Source organism: Elephantulus edwardii, unplaced genomic scaffold, assembly GCF_000299155.1.
Source record: "Elephantulus edwardii isolate Elephantulus edwardi_28Jun2011 unplaced genomic scaffold, EleEdw1.0 scaffold00322, whole genome shotgun sequence".
In the NCBI taxonomy this organism is placed as follows: Eukaryota; Metazoa; Chordata; class Mammalia; order Macroscelidea; family Macroscelididae; genus Elephantulus; species Elephantulus edwardii.
The window spans coordinates 2315431-2327729 of NW_006400072.1; positions in this window are offsets into that span (position 1 = coordinate 2315431).

Here is a 12299-nt window from a genome sequence, read left to right on the forward strand (position 1 = left end):
AAGAAGTCTGGGGCTGCTATATAGTTCCAGTGGAATTTTGCACCCCAGCCCAAAGGCCACATACACCTCTCGATAATCCCAATCCCCAGCCTTCAAGTCCTCCCAGGCTGTGAGTCTCGCCAACTGAAACCTGTGGACAGTGGTTTATGTCATCACCCCCAGTGCACCCTGTTCCTACTCCTGAGCCACACACATGACGTATGAATGTTAATGAACGAGCTGTTACGCCATGGGGTCTTGGCATCACCAAGACGGTTGTAACTGGAGTGTCTAAGGTGGGGCTGGGATACAGAGGGGAGTGGAGGATGCTGGACATTATGTAGATAGAGGCAGGCCTGATAGAACTTGCTAAGGAATGAGGAGGCACAGATAAAGAAATAAAGTGGAATGAGATATGAACCCCTGTGTTGGCTGGAAGAACTAGGTAGAGAAGGGACTAATGCATGGCCTGGGGAGGGTTTAAATAACAACAACAAAAGAAATCACAAGATTTTTAGGTCAAGTTGTATTCCCTCTCCTCTTTCACACTCTGAAATGCAATCAGCATCACGCTCAGCGGAGTGTAACTCCTAGAAATCTTTCTAACGTGTCACTTCTTTTTAAAATGCACCGTTGCTAACTAAAGGTCTATCCATTGTTACAAATGTTGAGGGGAGACATGTACCTAAGTAGGGGCTGAGCAGGTGCTGGGGCTATAGTCTGCTCTGAGCCATCGCGTCTGTTCTGACTTGGCGACCCTCACTTGGGTTTCTGAGGCCATAAACCTTAACCGGAGGAGATCGCCCATATTTCGTTTGCAGAACTGTTGCTGGACTGGAACCTCGGGGTGGATTGGAATCCCCAGAGGCGTACGTGCGGCCTTTGGGTTAGCAGGGTGACTGCTAGGGGCCACACCACCTGAGCTTCTCGAGGATAGGATAGTGGATCATATAAATCCACTGTGTCTTCCCAGGGCAACTACTCTGCGGACTGACTTTATTGTTAACCATGTAGTCATTGTAGTTGGGTGTCACCATTCAGTTCTGAGGGCTCATGCCTTACTAGAGTAGACATGCTCTGTAGCATTTCAGTGGTTATCTTTATGGAAGCAGATGGCCAGGCCTTTGTTCCGTGGTACCACATAGTGAATCTGAGCCAGACCTCTGGTTAGCACTTATTGTAAACTATAACCCTCACTGTATACAACATTATTATTTAATCCATTAGCATATTAGCTCATCTCCTCTTCTTAACAATGAAATGAGGTAGATGCTACCTTTCTAGTTAGCATTATTGTCATCATTATTATTTGCAGTAGAAGACTGTGAATAATGGAGGGGTTCAATAAAAATCACACACACATACCCCCGCCACACCAGTCAGAACATGGCAGAGCTGAAATGTGGACCTAGAGTGCTGGTTTCAGCACCAGGTCTTAACTCCTGTCATGTCGCCATCTAAGGGAGAAGCGATGCTGAGATCTCTCCTGATTGTCTGCAGCAAGCGCTTCAAGACCGCCTCACTCTCTGCAAGCGGGGTTGTGTCATCTGCAGAATGCAATTTGTTGACGAGTCTTCCTCCAGTCCTGGTGCCACATTCTTCCTTATATAGTTCAGCTTCTGAAATTCCTTGCTTGGCATATGAGTTGAATAGATGAAGAGAAAGGATACAACCCTGATAGAATCCCTTCTTCTGTTCAAATAGCTACTTCTTGGTGTGGAGGTTTCACCTAAGCACAATGAAAGATTCTGGGATTCCCATTCTTCTCAACATTATCCATAATTTGTTACAATTCACATGGTGAAGTGTTGCTGCATAATCAATAAAACACAAGCAAACACAATGCTGGTATTTTCTGCTGTTAGTCAAGATCCCTCTGACATCAACAATGATATCCCTCATTCCCTCAACATCAAAACAACATAAATCCTCACCATTGGACCAATAGGCAATAACATGATAAGTGGAGAAAAGATTGACCTTGCCAACTATTCCATTTTACTTGGACCCACAATCAACAATCAATACATGCAGTCAAGACATAAAATTTTTTAAAAAAATGTGCTACACTGGGGAAATCTTCTATCAAGGACCCCTTTTTTAATTTCTTATTAATTTCAATGAAAATTTACAGATACTTTGGATTTCCATTCAGTCATTGTTGCACTTTTCTCCCCGCCCAACCCTCCGCCCTAGTACACTACCCTCTTGGAAAAGTAAAAGAAAAATTCTTTCATTGTTATACAATCCCTCCCCCCAGGTCCACTCCACTATGCAGCCTTTGCTCTGGACTCCTGTCATGACAAAAATACCTAATCACATATCCCTTTTAAACAGTTTTCTCCCTCATCTGTTTCAATGCAGTATACATTATTGAACCTATCTTTCTCAGTCTCCCTTCAACCCCAATGTCAGTCCTGTTTTACAACAGTGACACCGTGCAGTATTTGTCCTTTTGTGACTGAGATACTTCACTCAGCATAATGTCCTCCAGAGTCACCCATTTTGAATAATATTGCATGAGTTCCTTGTTTTTTCCATGCAGCATAGTATCCCATTGTGTAAATATACCACAGCTTCTCTATCCATTCATTTGTTGATGGGCATTTAGGTTGTTTCCAACTCCTTGCTATTGTGAACAAAGCCGTGACAAACATGGGTGTGCATATATCTGCTTGGATGTCAGTTATGGTCTCTTTGGGGTATATTCCCAGTAATGGAATTGCTGGGTCAAATGGTATCTCTATTTGCAACTTTTTGAGAAAGCACCACACCGCTTTCCACAGTGGTTGCACCATTTTACACTCCCACCAGCAGTGAATAAGGGTTCCAGTTTCTCCACAACCTCGCCAACATTTGTTGCTTACTGTTCTGTTAAATTTTGCTATTCTGACTTGGGTGAGATGATATCTCATAGTTGTTTTGATCAAAGACCTCTTTAAAGTGCTAAAGAGCGACAATCAGCGTAAAGACATGGTGCCTGGTGCAAATCATGCTTTTCTCAGTTTCTCCCTATGCATCTGAAAGTTGGACAATTAACAAGGAAGGTCAAAGAAGAACTGATGCCTTTGAATTGTGGTGCTGGAGAAGAATATAGAATACACCATGAGTTGCCAAAAAAGCAAAGAAGTCTGCCTTGGAGGACATGAACCCAGGTCACTCCTTAAAGGCAAGCCTGATGAAACTTAGTCTCATTTACTTTAGGCATGTTGTCAGAAGGTGACATCATGCTGGGGGAAGTAGAGGGTCAGCTAAAGAGAAGACCCTCAATGAGATGGATTGATGCAATGATTTCCACACTGGGTTTGAATATGACAGAGATCTGGATGATGAAGTAGATAGGAGAAGGTTCCGATCTGTTGTTCAGAGAGTGGTCTGAGTCATAGTTGACTCCACAGCACCTAACAACAACAGTGGAGAAGAGAGATTTGGACCAGTGTACTAGAACCGGGGAAGTCAGGTATCATGATGGGGTGGTGCACAAAGGATTATGGGAGCACAGAAGAGAAGGGTCCTAATCCAGACAGGATGAGTCAAAGAGGGCTTCCTGGAGGAGGTGTTCCTAAAGTGAGATCCTGAAGGAATGAGCTGGTAGCAACCAGATAGAAAATGAATCATTAGAGGGAATGGAAGTGGGGGCAGAGTTGCCAGGAAGAGGCCCAGTGGGGTAGCATGACACACTTAGAGCATATTAATGAGTTTGGAATATGTATCATTCTATCAGGGATGTTAGGTGATCAGATTTGAGTCTCTGAGGGTTCATGGAGGCTGTTGTGGTGAATCAATGGGAGAGGACTGGAGATGAGGAAAAAAAACAGGAGGTTTCTGTGATCATCCAGAAGGGAAGAGACTCAGCCTGGACAAAGGAAGTGGTAAAGGGCAGGGAGGAAATTGAGAGTCATTTTGAAGGCTGGATAGATAGGATTGGGGGGGACCTAAGGACAGAATTCTATGAAATATTGTAGCTGACGAGGCCAAATGTCTGATGGGCATGTCTGAGAGAGATGAACTTGATGTTGGGTATGTGGTCTGATGTATCTGTAGGTCACAGTTGAGCACATGTTCTCAGAAGACAGGAATGTGCAAGCTCAGCCCTCAGCGGTCCAGGTTGGGGCTGTCAGGGGTGACTGGACACAAGTGGGTAGTCACGGTACAGAAGGGATGCTTTGGTGGCTAAGAGGGACAAATGAAAACCCAGCACAGAATCCCAGAAATTCTGCACGTAAAGATCCAAGCAAGGAAAAGAAACAACTAAGTTACACTGTACACAGCCAGCACATGGCGGAGCTGGAGTGTGAACCTGGAGAGTTAATTATTCCAGCATCAGCTTTGAAGCTCTGTTGAGATGCTATGTAATAGAGGAGGGCTGAAACCAGTGCACTAGAGATGAAAATGACAGGTACCATCATGGGAGATGCACAAAGGACTATGGGAACACAGAGGACTGTGGGAGCACAGAGAAGGGGCGAGATGAGTCAAAGAAGGCAAGGGAAGAGGAGGAACTGGAGAAGCAGGAGGAGATAGGAGAAAGGAGGCTGCAGGGCCGCACTGCGCGTCACAGAGAAGGCCAGAAAGCAAGGACTGAAAAGGTCCAGACACATCACCTGGCTTCCACAGACCCGTGTGCTCTGGATCCACATTACCTTTCCACTCAACCTTTTCCAAACGCCTGAGCCCGTATCACAACAAATTAAGGGCGTTGCCACAAGTACTTACACAAAAGAATAAACTAACAAATAGTACAAGGAGAAAAGTTTTCAATTGTGTTTGCATGTATGTGTACTGGACATAGGTATGTATGTTGTGAATGTTGATCTTGATTAGATAAAGAACACTGCACTAGAATGGGGGAAAGGAAGGACAATCAGAGAGGAATGAATGGTTAGAAACTATGTGTATGACAACTAATAGCCTGGAACAGGGCAAGTGTTACAAAGGTAGTTGGGGGAGGGAGGAAAAGGTACATGAATGAATGAAAACCAATCTCTCTGTGAAACTTTACTATTATTGGGGGGGAAAGAAAGACTGTTATTGTTCTACCATATTTCCATGCTTTTGCATATGCTTGGAATGCCAATATAGTTTTTTACTCATCCTTCAACACCTATCCAAATATCAATTCATTTGTAATATCTTCCTTAATTAACTTTTCTTCTGTCCTAGGCACGTGATCTCTCCCATTCTTTCCTCATTTTTTTTTCTTGTGTGAAATGAGGGGATCCAGCAGTGAGGGGACCCAGCCCTGAGCACAGCAGACATGAGTTCCATTCTGTCAGGACACTTTCATGGCCCTGGACTGCGCCTGGCAAAGCCTTCTCCACCTCAGATGGCCATGGCCTCACATTCTTCTCTTCTCCATTAAAATAGAAGCCCTTAACTATAAGAACCCTTCTCTGTCTCTGAAGCCTCAGAAAAAGTGCACATTGACTTGGGATTACAACTGATAAAAAAATATATGATTAGATATTATTGTCATGACAGGAGTCCAGAATGAAGGCTGCATAGTGGAGTGGACTGAGGGGAAGGGATTGTAAAACAATGAAAGATTTTTTTTTTAACTTTTCAAAGAGAAGACCAAACTGGGGAAGGGGGATGGGGTGCAGGGAGAAAAGTGCAACAAAGAATGAATGGAAATCCAAAGTCTCTGTAAACATTCAGTCAAATTAATTTTTTAAAAACCCGTAAAATAATAAAGAAGTAAACCACGGTGGCTTTGAGGACAAATCAACTTGGGTTTAAATCTCAGTGTTGCCGGTTCATAGCTGCATTATTTAGAACCTGTTGGGCGTCTAGTGTCTCATCTCTAAAATGAGACTGATTATCCTCAAATCCTTTAACTTTTCACTGGAATGGGGAGAACTGTGTCTGATTCATTCCGAGATCTGGAACCAGGTGTGAGCAGGCGCCTAGTGATTCAACTGGGTCCATTGCAGAAAATTCCTCTTGGGCAGACATGTAACCCTGAATCTTTCTCACCATTTGGCTTCTTCTGACTCCATTTAAAACAAGAGAAGAGAAGGGCATCTCGCTTCAGGTTTTGTTCCACTTTCAGACAAATCAATCGTAGCTGGGACGGTGCACAGTCAGACAGAGGCTTTGGTGCCCCCTGCTGGAGGCAGAACGACTGGCCGCTTGCATCCTGATAACACAAACCAAAACATTGCTGGTTAAGTTGATTCCCAGGCATGGTGATTTTACATAGAGCAGGGCTTCTTGACTACAGTCTTTATGCAAGCAGACAGCCATGTCTTTCTTCTGCAGTGCTACTGAGTTAAAATGCCAATCATTAGTAGCTAAGAGCAATCGGTATACCTAATCTTCTTGTATAGAGAGGCCATAATAGTTTACTAACATGCTTTGACTGCCGTGGACTGCCAAAAGAGCAAATGGATCTGTTTTAGAGGAAGTGCAGCCTGGGTGCTCCTTAAAGGCAAGGATGGTGAGACTTTGCCTCATATGCTTTGGGCATGTTGTCAGGAGGGAGAAGTCCTCAGAGGAGGACATCATGCTGGGAAAGAGGAAAAGTCAAAGGAAGATGCTTAACAAGATTAACTGACACAGTGACAATGAACTTGAGCTGTTGGAGATTGTGAGGATGACACAGGTAGGATATGGTTCAGATCCGAGGTCGCTATGACTCTGCAGAACCTAAAAACAACAACACGCATTGATCACTGTTGTATATCAGAAAACGGAACAAATTCATTGTCATTGAGTCAGAACTAACCCATAGCTCATCCTCCAGCAGGTTTTCAGAAACTGGAAATCTTTATAGGAGTGGACTGTCTTTCTCACTCACAATGGCTTGTGAAATTGAATTGCCAAGCTTTTGGTTAGTAGTTCAACACAGAATGCACTGCATCACTAAGGCTCCTTTCAAAAAGGGGGGTTTAGAGAACTCTAACTATGGGCCACCATTTGTTATCTTTGTGATCCTGGAAAAAATTACTTCATTTTTTCTGTACCTCTAGTTTCTCATCTGTGAGCTGGGGACTTTGCAGTCTACCTCTTAGAGTGGCTGAGAGCTTGGAAATGCTACACATGTGGTACGTATAACACTACTTGGAACAAAATGTGTGTCCTGAATGCATTCATAAAACTAAACTAGGGGAAGGGTACCAGTGCCTCTGGGCTTTCCCGCCAGCAGCCAGGAGGACACTCGGGTTTATAGCAGTGTCATTGGCAGGAGGGTACTGGGGATGGGACTGTTGACTCTGCCCACTTGAAATTACTCTTGTTCTGCTCATTGGTGATGTTTCTTTCCAATTAGAGAGATGAATCATAGGGTAAGCTTTTGTGATAAATATTTAGAGCTGCTGAGAACAAGTGGGAGGTAAGGAAAATTCAGGGAGCCACGTCCCCGGTGGTGGTCCTGAGTGAGGAGGCACTGCCTGCATGGAGTCCCTGAATGGTGCAGACAGCCCCCTGCTCGGTTGCTAACCAGAGCCTAAGGCTTGAGTCCACGCAGAGGAACTTCAGAAACAAACACTGGCTCTCTATTTCCAGAGATTTGTTGGAAACTCTACAAAGAGCACAGTTTACTCTGACACCTGGGATCACTGTGAATCAGAATGAACCTTACAGAAACTACAGTTTTGGGGTTTTTTTCCAGCATGAAGGGATGCAGGAATATGGGATTGTGGCGTGGGGTATGAGGAGCAGGGAAGGCCTTCACAGAAGCCAAGAGAATGAATTTAGAACGGGGCTTTAAGCTCACAATATATGTTGGGTCGGAAATCATCTAAGGTTTGTCATTATTCTTTGAAAAAGTTACCATAATGTCACTTCTTTAGAGTGGTCTGCCCAGCTCACACAGTCACAGCTGTTGTTATTTGTGTATGCTGTTGTTGTTATGTGTCCTAGTGACGCTATGTACAATAGCTCTGAACCCTGCTCTAATCCAATGCCAACCTTACTGTCTCTGACAGACCTAACCTCATTATCCCAGTTACTGAATCAATCCATCTCATTGGTGATCTTCCTCTCTTTCACTATCACTCCACCCTTCCAAGCATGAATGATATCCCTCTCCAAGGGCTGGTCCCTCTGCAACATACCCAAAGCATGTCAGACAAAACCTCAAAATCCTTACCTTCAAGGAGCAGCCTGATTTCACACTCTCTAGGACGAAACTGCTTGTTCTTCTGGAAGTCCATGGTATATATATTCAATACTATTTTCCATCACTACGGCTCAAAAGCATCAATTCTCTTACTATCATCCCTAGTCATTGTCCAGCTTTCTGATGCATAGTGAGTAATTGCCAAGACCATGGCCTGGATTAGGTGCGCCTTAGTCTCCAGACTGACGTCATTGCTCTTCAGTACTTTGGAGAGGTCTCTGACAGCAGACTTTCCCAATGCAATTTGTCTTTTAATTTCCTGGCTGCTGGTACTGAGAATGTTGATTGTGAAGCCAAGCAAATGGAAGTTGTTAGCAATCTCAATCTCTTTACCATCTATCATGATGCTGCCAATCAGCCCAGTGGTGAGAATCTTTGTTTTCTTGATCACACAGCTTACCCTCCAGGGGGTTTTCAGAGGCAGTAAACTGTACAGGAGAAGATTGTCCATATTTCTACCACAAAGCTGCTGGTGTATTCAAACTGCATACTTTTGGGTTGACAGTGCAACTTCTTACCACTAAGCCACCAGAGCTCACATTTAAATTCCTTCACAGCAAAAGTCACTCTGGGAAGCTTTATCTCAACTCATTGCCCTTCACTTGGAACTGATCCACAGCTGACCCTTCATTGGGTTTTCAAGGCCGTAGATCGCACAGCAAGGACATGAAGCACTTGCTGCTGAAGATCAGAAACTACAGCCTTCAATATGGATTACATCTCAGCATCAAGAAAACAAAATCCTGACCACTGGGCCAGTAGGGAGAATTATGATTGATAGACAGAGACTTGACATTTTCATCTTACTTGGATCCAAAGTCTACACCCTTGGTACCAGCAGTGAAGACATCAAAAGATGCATTGCCTTTGGTCAAAATGCTGTCAAGGGCCTCTCCAAGACTCTGAGGAGTAATGTATCCACGTAAAGCCTAAAGATTCAAGCCTTTCAATCACTTGCCGTGCATCTGAACATTGGACAATGACTAAGGATGACAGAAGAAGAATTGATGCTTTTGCATCGTGGTGTTGGAGAAAAGTACTGAATACCCTATGTACTGCCAAGAGAACGAACTTGTGCTGGAGAAAAGGCAACCAGAATGTTCTTTAGAGACAAAGATGGTGACACTTGGACCCGTCATGTTGTCCGGAGGGGCCTGGCCTTGAAAAAAGATATCGTGCTGGGAAAGGTGGAGAGTCAGCAAAAGAGAGTAAAACCCTCGACCAGATGGAGTGACACAGGGACTGTATCAATAGGCTCAAGTGTATGAGAGACGATGAGGATGGCACAGGATAGGGCAGGCTCAGATCTGTTGTTCATGGGTCACTGTGAGTTGTCGTAAACTTGAGGGCTCATGGCTGTGTCCCTCCATCCCTGGGGAGGATGCTCCTTGATCAGGGCCAGCTGGACCACTACACGTACCCGTTGTGATCCATGGGGCTTTCCCTGGCTGACTTTCAAGAGTAGATCACCAGCCCTTTCTTCCCAGTCCATTTATGGAAGCTCCACTGAAACCTGTGTGCATCACAGCAATACGCAAGGATCCCCTGACAGATGGCTGGTGGCTGCTCAAGAGGTGCACCAGCCAGGACTCGAACCTGGGTCTCCCACGTGGGGGTGAAGAGTCACCATTACCCCTTACTCCTCAGAACAATTCCATTTTCCACAAAGAGCAAATTGAGGTGTGTGTGGGGGAGGGGGTGGGGTTACATTGCTTGGCCAGTGTCTGGAATCTCCTTCGCTCTCATTATTTCCTTTTGTTCCTGCCTCTGCCATGGCCTCCACCATGACTCATCTTGGTGGGTTCCAGCCCTCTCATAGCTGTGCACCAAGTCAGGCTTGCCCAGACAGGGGTTCAGTGATTAACACAGATGGGGTGAAGCCAGGCTGGGCCACAGCATCCTCTGTGAGGTGATTGGAACACAGATGCCAGGGATGGAAATGCAGAGTGTCCTTCCTCCTGCTGCCAGGGCCCCATGGCCCATTCAGCTCCATAAATCATAGACCAAGGAGGGCAGAGACCATCCACTCCCAACACCCATGGGGGTGGGCCCTGAAGCAGGAACCAGAGGTTTCCCATGAACAGGCGGGGCAGAACCAGAGAGCCAACCACAGCACCCACGACTGTGACCCTGAGGCTGTGGGGCTGTGGAATGACACTCAGGCTATTTCCTCCTCCTCTGTGAAATGGGAATAATAGTGATGGCACTTTACAGAAAAGGGTCACAATGTGTTACATGTACAATGCATTTAGCAGAGAGCCTAGCATACGTCCTGCTCTCAATACAGAATAGTGATGACGAGGATAGTGGAACGGAATCCAGCACTTTAGAATCAGAAGAAAATGGAAAGATCATCTAGGATATGAATACAGTACTCAGACCTCAATCCAGACCACTCAAGCTGGGGTGGAGGGGGGGTGTCACTCACTCTCCGCTTATAACCAACTCCCAGGTGCAGTCTGATGTCCCTGATGCCTGTGGGAATCCCTGCAGAGGTCGGTCCTTGAACAGTGCCTGCCTGCCTGCCTCTGCGACTTATTAGTACATAGCTGCATCTCTGTGCAGCTTCTGCTCAGATATCTCTCCTGGAGGCCAACACAGCAACAACTGAGGTGAAACCGAATCCTTCTTCCTCAGCTGCTGGAGGAGAAAGGGACCAGAGAAAGAAAGAGTTACACTCATTCTTCTCTGAGCCTTGATTTCTCCAGTTCAGCAGTGGGCCAGACGTCCAGGTCTATATCTATTCCTTCCAGATTGGTTTACAGGGGGGCATGTCTCCAAAAGGAAGAGTATTTAAAAGTCTTCTTTTCATGTCCGTATTAATTTACATACACTATTTTGAACTAAAGGAGCTCTAGTGTGTGGCTTCTTGTTGTTATTGTTATATGCTGTTGAGTCAACTAGGATTCATAGTGACCTATGAACAGTAGCTCTCTGAACCTTGCCCTATCCTGAGCCAACCTCACCATCTCAGACACACCTGAGCTCAGTGCCACAGTCACTGTATCAATCTGGTGGCTTAGTGGTAAGGAATTGCACTGCAAGCCTAAAGGCGTTTGGTTTGAATTCACTGGCTGTTTTTGTGTGAAAAGGATGGGACGTGTTCTCCCATGCAATTTACAGCCTCTGAAAACCTGCTGGAGGGTCAGCTCTGGGTCAGTTCTGACTCAATGATCCATAATAACATAACAACATTTTGAACTGTTGAGATGACAGCTGTATAACGGAGAATGACCCTGAATTGATTTCACTGCTGAAGCATGTATTTGTGTTTACAGCTGTGAAGCTGCCAACTCAAACCACTTTCGTGATTTACAGTGAATGAGACAAAGAACATTCCCAGAGCTTAAAACGCACAATCCCTGTTGATTTCTGAGGGTTTGTTGAGAACACAGATGGGCCATGGGGTGAATGGGATTTTCTACAAAGTCATTGTAAGCCCATTCTACACTAAACACCTACAGGCTGAGGGTGTATAGATGTGTGCACACATGCATTCCTGTGGAGCTTGGGGCTTGCTGACAACAGCCCGGAGCCCTGTAGGCATGGTAGTTAAACTCTCAGTTACTCTCTAAAAAGTTCGAGCCCACTAGCTACTTAAAGGAGGAAAGATGTGGCTGTCTGCTTTCATAAAGATTGCAGCGATGGCACCCCCACAGAGCACATCTCTGTCTTACAGAGTTGTTATGCATCAGAATATTCTCAATGGCAATGGCAAGAAGCTGCGCTGCAGTCCCAAAGGCACATAGTTTGAGGCCACCAGTTACTCTGCAGGAGAAGGATGAGCAATCTCCTCCTAGGCAATTAACTGCCTCTGAAAACTTGCCCGAGGGTCAGCTATGGATCAATTCCAACTCTATGTATACAACAAGAACAGCAATCTGACCCAAAGAATCTCAGATTTTAGAGGATTTCACAATCTCTGCAGGCTGTGAACACACAACAAGACCACCGAGACAGTCCATCTGGGGTAGAGCTTGTGTATCTAGCATGTTCCCAGGTGATGCCGAAGCCGCTGGACTCTACTTAGAGAACCACAAGATGTTTTGTAGATCCACCTTGAGTTGGTTTTCGTGTATGGAGTGAGGTGTGGGTCTTGCTTGAGTCTTTTGCAGATATTTTTCCAATTTTGCCAACACCATTTGTTTAAAAGGCTGTCGTTTCCCCACTTCACTGATTTCATCTCCTTGTCAAAAAT